The sequence below is a fragment of the Adiantum capillus-veneris genome, chromosome 26, assembly GCF_014529385.1.
Source record: "Adiantum capillus-veneris isolate H3 chromosome 26, ASM1452938v2, whole genome shotgun sequence".
Taxonomy (NCBI): domain Eukaryota; kingdom Viridiplantae; phylum Streptophyta; class Polypodiopsida; order Polypodiales; family Pteridaceae; genus Adiantum; species Adiantum capillus-veneris.
In genome coordinates, this window is record NC_140956.1 from 105,335,519 (window position 1) to 105,345,179 (window position 9,661).

The window sequence follows — 9,661 nt, forward strand, 5'->3', positions numbered from 1 at the left end:
ACATGCTCCTTGATAGACCAAGATACAATAATTCTTTGTGGTTTCTGTGCTAAGTACTTGCTTTTTCAAGCCAAGTCCCAACACGCTCTTTCCAATCAGGGCATGTCCATTTGCCCCCCCCCCCCCCCCCCCCCCCCTTCTTGGACCAAGAATTATTTTGACCTTGGAGGTCTCCTAGGATTGCTCATGAAATGTTTTAAATTCTCCTTTTTCTTCTTCTTCTTTCCTTTGCCAATGCAGACCCACTTGCTCTCTCTCTCTCTCTCTCTCTCTCTCACACACACACACACACACACACACACACACACACACACACACACACACACACACACACACATGATAGCTTGGTTATCCCATTTCATACTTAAATATCTAGGCTTTGATATCTTGTTGGAGTGTTCCTAATACCTTAGTTGTCATTTTAAGACTAGTCAAAAAGATCTTTAGGTATTCCACTCATATGCCATTAACCCTTTGAGATCTTGCTAGAGTGTTCCTAATGTTCCTAATGTCCTGGTCTTCATTGCAAAACTTGTTGAATAGATATTTGATGTCTATTGGGATTGGTCCTATTGCATTAAAAAATGTGAGGTCTTAGTGGAGTATTCTTAATGTCTTAGTCTTCATTTCAAAACTGCTTGACCTCTAGGAATTCATGGGATTGGTCCTATTGCATTCAGAATATGAGGTCTTGTTAAAGTGTTCTAAGTGTCCTTGTGTTGAGTTGAAGAATCATTGGATAGATCTTAAAGGTCTCTTGGCATACTCCTCGATGTCACACATTCCCTTCGGGCTTCATATGTGTGTGTGTGTGTGAGAGGAGGAGAGAGAGAGAGAGAGAGAGAGAGAGAGAGAGAATGGGTAAGGGTAAATACCCATCAATCACCCAAGGCCTTTGATTATGCTTCTGATGGTCCCTACTTTCCTTTGTGTCTAGGCATTGCAAGCTGTCTTGTGTTGAAGCGAATGATAGATACCATTGAGGCCTCTCTCTCTCTCTCTCTCTCTCTCTCTCTCTCTCTCTCTCTCTCTCTTAGTGTTCTCGTCTTGATTTTAAGAATCCTTGGATAGATCTTAAAGGTCTCTTGGCATACTCCTCAATGTCACGCATTCCCTTCAGGCTTCATGTGTGTGTGTTATAGAGAGATATAGGGCATTCAACAGGCAATGGTATGGTTTGCATGAATTTCATTGTAGATCGTGTAGTAAGCAATGTTTTGGTTTGCATAATATTTCAACACACAGTAGGTATTGCAATGTATAAGAATACTCAAAAATTACAACCACGTCGTCTCTCACTGATCAAATGCATAAGACAAACACATGTGCGATCAGTTGGTTGATGGATAGGTAATCGGGGTGCATGTGCACGTTGTAATGATTTCTAATCTTTGGATTTTCCCCATTTCTTCTACTCACCATTGCAAAGCGTGCATGGTGGCTCTCAGGTCTTCAAGGTGCAAGCATCGGCGATTGCATTTTCTAGAAGGCCTTCCCTTTGCATTTGGTAAAAATAGCCTAGACCTTCTGAGCCACAACCATGTTAGGCACATCCTACAATCAACACGTTCCAAGAGATGATATTTTGAGAAAAAAACTCATCAAGAACTTGATGTGCCTTTTGTACCACACGAGTGGGACTCCTGTTGCGTCCATCAATGATGCTACCCAAAAGGAAAAGGTTGGGCCAATCTAAAAATCATGCCTCATTGCCCTTTAGCCTTTGTCTATATGTAGATAGACTCAAGTGATTTAGAACATGTACAAAGTCCTCTTCTCTCACCCTAGAGGTGGGGTAGAGGGATTCTGTTTCTAACTTTGCCCAAATTGGTAGAGCTGAAAGGCATGATGGGGGTAGAGGTGACAACACACTAAGGAGAGGGAGCGGCTTGGCATGTGGAAATCCTCGATGCTACTCCCCTCCTGCACCTCCCCCCCCCCCCCCCCCCCCCATCCCCACCCCGCCCACCCCTCTTTCCCCACTTTCCTTTATTTGCTCCTATGTTGGCTTGCTTGAATATGGATCTGTAGTTGATATAGGTAGTACCATGAGTCATCGTTCAATATCATTTTCTTGCATTGTTAAACTTCCCTTATGACAATTTGATGAGCCTCCACTAGCAAAATGATGGAGTAGTAACTTTATCATCGAAGAAACTAAAAATATAGGGCACGACCATAGATGAAATAGATGGAAAAAACAAAGCTTATAGTTGGTAGTGATGCTACATCGGCCGAAATTCTTAGGCAAGTGACAAATTAGAGGGAGAGAAATGGAAGAGTGCAGAAGGAACATGGTGGGTAGGAGAAAGAGTCTGCAACCAGTGGCCACAAAATCTATACAATAGTAAAAACAGGTGAAAAACATTAGCTACCCTTTTGAAAGAAAACCATATTATCTTGGAAATTTGAATGGGAGGTCACTATATACAATTTTTGTATATCACATGCGTTCAAGGACTATTTTTAAACTCATTATCTATGAATTTTTGACAAATAATTCAATCCATAATTTTTTTTCCAATTACATTCTATGGTACCCTTCTGTATGTGAAAATCTGAGAAAAAAATATTAATAAGTCCTTCTGATGTACTCACGTGATAGTCACATAAATATTAAGTGACCACCCGAGAAATTTGAAGGGCTTGAAGGGTGTCCTTGGTGAGATGGAGCCCTATGACCTCGAAAGGAAAATCTCTCTCTCTCTCTCTCTCTCTCTCTCACACACACACACACACACACACACACACACACACACACACCCCTTCATGGCCAATAACATGGATAACTACTACAAAAATAAAAAGGACAAAATATCCAAGAACTGGTAAACGGTGCGTCAGCTAGGAAATCTCTCTCTCTATTTGGGGTGCCAATGTAAGGGTTGATTTTTGTTGGTCTTTTAATATATTTTCTACGGGTGAAAAACATTAGCTGCCCTTTTGAAAATACACTATTACTCAAAGAACACCATATTATCTTGGAAATTTGAATGGGGGGTCACTATATAAAATTTTTGTATATCACATGCATTCTAGGACTACTTTTAAACTCATTATCTATGAATTTTTGACAAATAATTCAATCTACAATTTTTTTTCCAATTACATTTTATGGTACCCTTCTGTATGTGAAAATCTGAGAAATATTAATAACCCCTTCTGCTGTACTCACATGATAGCCGCATAATATTAAGTGACCCCCCGAGAAATTTAAAGGGCTTGAAGGGTGTCCTTGGTGAGACGGAGCCCTATAAGCTCGAAAGGAAAATCTCTCTCTCTCTCTCTCTCTCTCTCTCATGTGCACGTGCACGTACATGCAAACACATGCAATGTGACGCTCTCTCTCTCTCTCTCTCTCTCTCTCTCTCTCTCTCATTTTCATGGTCAATAACATGGATGAATACTCCTTCATTTGTATGTATTTTCTCAAAGTGAAACTACCCCAAGTCGACACCACATAAGCTTTTTTTTTCAATCTCTTAAAAAAAATAAAAACTTTTATTTTTAAAAAAATATTAATATTGGTCTTGAAAAATACCTTTTGAAAAGCTAAAGCCAAATATATCTTCAAAAATTACGTTCTCATTAAATAATAAAATCTCCACTAAATTTATCTTCTTTTTGTTATGTGCAATTTAAACCAATACATTTATTCTATGTAGAGTAGAAAGTCTACTTAAACACTACTTAAATGTTTCAATTTTTCAGCTGCTTGTTATTTTTTACAATCTTACTCTCATTTGCATTTTAGAGAGGTTTTCTTTTAAATGAAGCAGTGAGTGACACATGGAGGGTCTCTCCTTCCTTTAAAAATTTAAGGTGCTTCATATATAGTATAGATTTACATTCTGACAAAAGCTAAAAAGTTGCTTGTTATTTCTTACAATCTTACTTTCCCTTTAGTGAATGACACATGGAGGGTCTCTCCTTCATTAAAAAATTTAAGATGCTTCGTATATAGTACAAATAGTATCATAGTATAGATATAGATAAAGAGATCTCGATTTTTAACTTAGGCTAGGTTAGAAGCAAAAAGTGCTTATTAAGTACATAATAAGCGCACAAAAGACCTTGTTGAAGTAGGCTGGCACAAAAGCAATTATTATCGGAGATAATAATCGTGACTATCACCTGCAAACTGGGAGGGGATGAGGGGACTAAGCAAGTTGGCAGGGGCTTTCGTGAATTTGAGATACGGACAGAGCAATGTCAATCGCTCCTTGTGTGCACGCCAGAGAGGTGTAGAATAGCGATGAGCTCAAACTGGCAACCTCGGATATGGGAGCTTGCGTGCTTAGTACCACCGTGAGCTGCTTGTTTCTCAGGCTATCCCTATTCTCTGGTTGCTCTTATTGCAAACGTTGATGCGCTCCATCTTAAAATATTGATACCAAGTGTTATGAGGTGAGGTTTTAATGACATCTTGTGATCATGTTACAATTAATGGGCATTCATTCCATCCAATGTGAAACTTCTCTATTCTAACTTTCATTAATTAATTAACCGTGTACATTCCATCGCACCTTAGATTTTTCAAAACAATCTTGTTTGTCTTGGTTCACATGCACCTCACACCACCCGTTGAACCTCTATCACCCCTATCTGACCTGCACTAATTTTCTCGCAACCATCGTCTCCTCTTGTCCCTCCTTCTAGGAAGCACAATGTCCTTTCTTCTCCAATACCAATGGTGGGAGCTCTACACACATTGTAGCAATCCTCACTGCCGCATATCAAGTGATTGAACCACCAGAACAATGGGAGCTAAAAGTATGTTCCCAGACCATCATGCTATTGCATTTGCAATCACCTCACTGCAACATATCAAGTAATTGAACTACAATACTAATGGACATGATGGGGGTTCCCCTCTCTCTTGGTTCATGCTGACGTGGATGGCTACTGAGAGAGTTCAAGAGTCCTCTCTCTCTCTCTCTCTCTCTCTCTCTCTCTCTCTCTCTCTAGACAATTACAACAATGTCGCCCAACCAACTAATAAAGAGAAACAATGTGGTACTTTATCTATTCATCCCAAAAATATTCATACATAGATGATAGCAATCCTCACTGAAGCATATCAAGTGATTGAACCACCACAACCTTGGGAGCTATAACTATGTTCCTAGACAATCACTCTATTGCATTTGTACCACTAGCAATCCTCGACCACAAGTCATACTCTTTACCAATAGGACCAGTGATGGCAGATCCTTTCATCTCACCCTTCGAATTTACTATCAGCCTAGCATTCTGTTGAAAATACACAAAGAGAGCATGCCATTCATTGTGTGTGTGTGTGTGTGTGTGTGTGTGTGTGAGAGAGAGAGAGAGAGAGAGAGAGAGAGAGATTCTCGCCTTTGGCATTATCCACACAACTACCTGCTGCTCACGCAGTGGAGCCTCCACACCCTCACATGGAGCACAGCCTCCTCGTGGCCTCCTTCAGCCCAGAAGACGCCCACTGGCCCTGCAAAATTGTCCCCCAACCTTGGTTGTGATGCCTATGTTCCATTCTCCCTCACCTCCTATCTCCTTCAGCTCGCCCTACTCTTACTGGCTCACCTATTGCTTTCCCTCGCCCTTGGCGATTGCAGATCTCGTGCAGCAGCAGGGATGCGTGATCACAAGAGACTGTGCTTTTCCAACTGCTTGATGTGAATGGGCTACAAATGATACCCTTCATCCCTCGGGCCTCTATCTCTCTGCAGACACCACATGGCATCTCTTTCTCTCACTCCTTTTGTCTCTCTCCTCACGTGCCACTTTGGCCCTTTTGCAAGCCCAAAGGAGTTCATCCCTTCCCTTTTCCATATAGCATCTCCCCAAGATTCCCTTTAATGAACCCCTTTTGAAAATTGGCACGGCCTACTAGTCTTTGTGGATCCGTCAAAACAATAGATATATGATTAATAAGACCTTTTCTTATGACATCTTTATTTTGGGATGCCTAGAAAAATCTGGGTCCAAAGTCATAGTCAAGACATGTTTATCAATATGGTCAAGTCTTGTAAAACATTTTCAATGCCGAAGACCTTTTCAAAGATAGTATAAAGCCAAAACCTTTAAAAGAGGAGACAAAAAGATGGATTTTTTGTAATTTTAAAAAAATTTGAAGAACATAACTTTTGTTTTTTGATAGAGTTTCTGAAGTAACAATGACCATACATTTCTAGAGTGCATCACACAACATACATATTTTCATCAATATACAAAGATGAAATCAAATCAATTACCTCTGCTGTGTAATAACAAAGCATAAGATGTGTCAGAGTTGGTAGCTCTCAACAAAAATATTGGGACTCCTCTTACTAATGATTCAATTATTTTTAAATTTTCTATATTATGAACATAGTAGGTCTCCCCCATCTCAGAAAAGGAAAAACCTTTTTATTACTTTAGGATAAAACCCTTTTTATTACTTTAGGATGAAACCTTGAAAGGTTTAATGGGAAAGAAATAGAAAGGCCCTATAGAAAAATAAGAAACCTTTCAAAACATTACAAATGCATAAGTGAAGGTAAGTATAGGAAACAAAAAGCCCCGTGCAATGTAAAGTAGTAGCAAAAGAAAAGCACATTGACATGAAAAGTCAAAAAGACTTTTCATGTCCGTATAAAAGAAGTGGTCGAGTGCATTTGTTCTTCTTTGCCTTACTTTTAACATTTTATTCTTTTTATTACACCAATATTATACTAAACCTATAACTTTTTAAAATTTTTGAGTTTTTAATCTTTTAATTTTTTTAAAGCCATTAAGAATACCTCTTAATAACATATTATGTCTCCCCAATCTCAAAAAATAAAAAAAGACATTTCAAAACATCTCACCAATAGATTTATAAATAAGCCTCAAGTTCACGTCGAGATTTGAAGGACAGAGGGTTACATCCGAGCTTAGTTACAAGTGTTTAGTAGCTTACTATTGCATACAACCCACTTCTTTGCAAATTTGGGCTCGATCGGATGGCGAGGGTTGTCTTAAGCCAATCATCCAAGCTATGCCTTTTACTTACCACATATATAATCTCCTTGCTTTCACGAACAATCTCTTAGAAGCTAGCCACAGAGAGGTTGCTATCAAAGACACGACAGTTCCTGGACTTTCAGATATTACTAAAGAAATAGTATCTATTTATGAAAAGATTTATTTGGCTATTGAAAAGAACTTTGTAAAATTGGAAACTGCTTCCTCGGCACCCATTGTTTGTACCCTCAAGCAGGGTGGTAGGTACTGCCACTAATAAGGTGTGTATTTGGTGGGATATCAGGAAGCCCTAGCCCAAGAATCTGGTTGTAAATGTGAGGCCCGATCTTAAGTTCATCCCTCTGATTTTTGGCACCTTCTTTGGTGTGTGCTTTAAGTGCAACAATTTTGGGCACTTTGCTAGGTCATGTCCTTCTACCTTGGTCACTGCCCAGGCTCGATAACAAGTGGAAAAAGTCACGGCCGTGACGATCCAAATGGATATTGAAATAGGAGCTTCTCCTTTGAATATCAATGGAAAGACACGAGAAGATGGGCAGCTGGATGTAAGCAACAAGGAAATCCTAGAGAACTTGGAGAAGCCCGGTAAAGCCCATCGTAGAAACAAAAAGACTACCCCTATATATTGTTTCATGTCCATCGCCCAGAAAACAATTGACATCCCCAGTGTTTTAGAAGATTGTTTTATCACCCACACACTTAGAAAGAATGATGAAGGGTGGCAACATATATTCAATATATCATGCAAATGGTTCAAATCTAGGTGTGGGATGCTGGGCAAATGAAAGAATCCTCACCAATTTTTTTGAAAACCCCATTCCTCTATAATAATTTCTTTGAGGCTCTTCGAGATGTCAACCCCAAAACCCTCATGGTAACTGAGGGGAATGGGAAAGAATCAATGGAGGAGGAAAATAGGAAAGAGGGCACGGAAGAAGAATTTCTAGAGGTGTAGAAGGTCGTACCCCTATCTCTGTAATGGAAGATTTTGTTTTCTAATCATGGAACCTGAGGGGCTTAAAACGAGGACGAAGAGCTCCCTCTTCTAGGTTAACTTGACCCATTTTGTAATCTATATAGGGTAAAACCCTATACATAGGGACACCCCCATTCTAAGGATTGGTGAGGCTTGAATATAAAGACAATGTGCAAACCAATGGGAAGTACAAGAGAGCATGGGTAGTTGGTAGCCTAGATGGATTGAAACTCTTTATGGTCTATCGGATCCGAGATCAAACCTTGTTGGTCACCTTTCCTTGTTTACCCTTGGGGTACATCTTGCTTTACCCATGATGTTTTGTTACACAAGCATTTCAAAAACCTCTGTGCATTTCTTGCATACTTTGTTAAACCATACTTTGTTAAACCATGCAACACCATTCTTGTAGATTTTACTAGCTCTTGGCTACGGAGTGTGTCCCTCAAGGCATGAAACGGGCCACCCTTGACTCTGGTTAGAGGTCCCTAACTTCATGTCCTTAAGTTGGGGGTTTTATCCAATGGATTGAGATCTCTCTATCAACAATTGTAGATATTGTGTCATTTTAAAAATATGTCAGAGTTTCCTTAGTACATTGACACTAATTTTGAAAACTTATCAAATAAGTATGCCTCCTATTCAATAGGACTCTCATAGGTGATTTCAAGCTTAAAAAAAAATTTACTCCATATGTATAACTTACAATTTTTTTTTTACAATAAGCTGGCTTATCACTGTATAAAACTATAATGTCTTATGCCACTTGTTTCTTTAAGAGAGAATGTTAAAAATTATAGAAGAACCTATGGCTTTTAGTCGATCTATCATTAATCAATGGAAGATGTCATGGCTCATGATGAGCATGGCAATAATTTGTAATTTTATGGTTTTTCTAATAATCTACTCACCATTGTGAGTTCTGCAAAAAAATAAAAAATAAAAATAGAAGAACCGATGGCTTATACCTTACACTTTTTTCCTCCAAAGTCACAATACTGAGTGGGTATATAAATTAAGAAACCAAAACAATGACAATGAATTGTAAACAACCACTTTATATACTGAGTGGGTATATAAATTAAGAAACCAAAACAATGACAATGAATTGTAAACAACCACTTATTAAGATGTTCACTGATGACTCATTACTCTTCCTCCAAGCGGAAGTGAATAATGTTCGCAAAGCCTAGGAGATTGTTCAGGTGTTTTCCTCAGCATCAAGGACCCAATGTAACATAGATAAATCAAGACTTATCTCTTTGTTGGAAGAAGATAATTTTGATGTTGCAGGTTGGACAGGGGAGATTGTTAAGAGAGGGAACATCTTTCGACACTTAGGGGTGGCCGTTGGGGAAGGAATTTCTCATAAGATAGCCTTTGATTGGGTTCAAGAAGGAATTAAAAAGAAAATGAAGCATTGGGAATTCATCCTGATTCCTTTCCGCTATAGAGTAATGATAATAATATCTTCTTCATTCCATATATAACCTTCACATCACCCTTCTTGCAACTATCACAAAAAAATTTGGAATTACTTTTTGAATCCAATCAAGGAGTTTTTGTGGAGAAATAAACTATCTGCAAAATCAGGTTGTGGCAATGGGGTAAATGGGCGGCTATTGTTGAACCAAAAGCTAAAGGTGGAGTAGGCACCCTGAACTCTATGTGGTAAAGCCACATATGTGCTCATGTGAA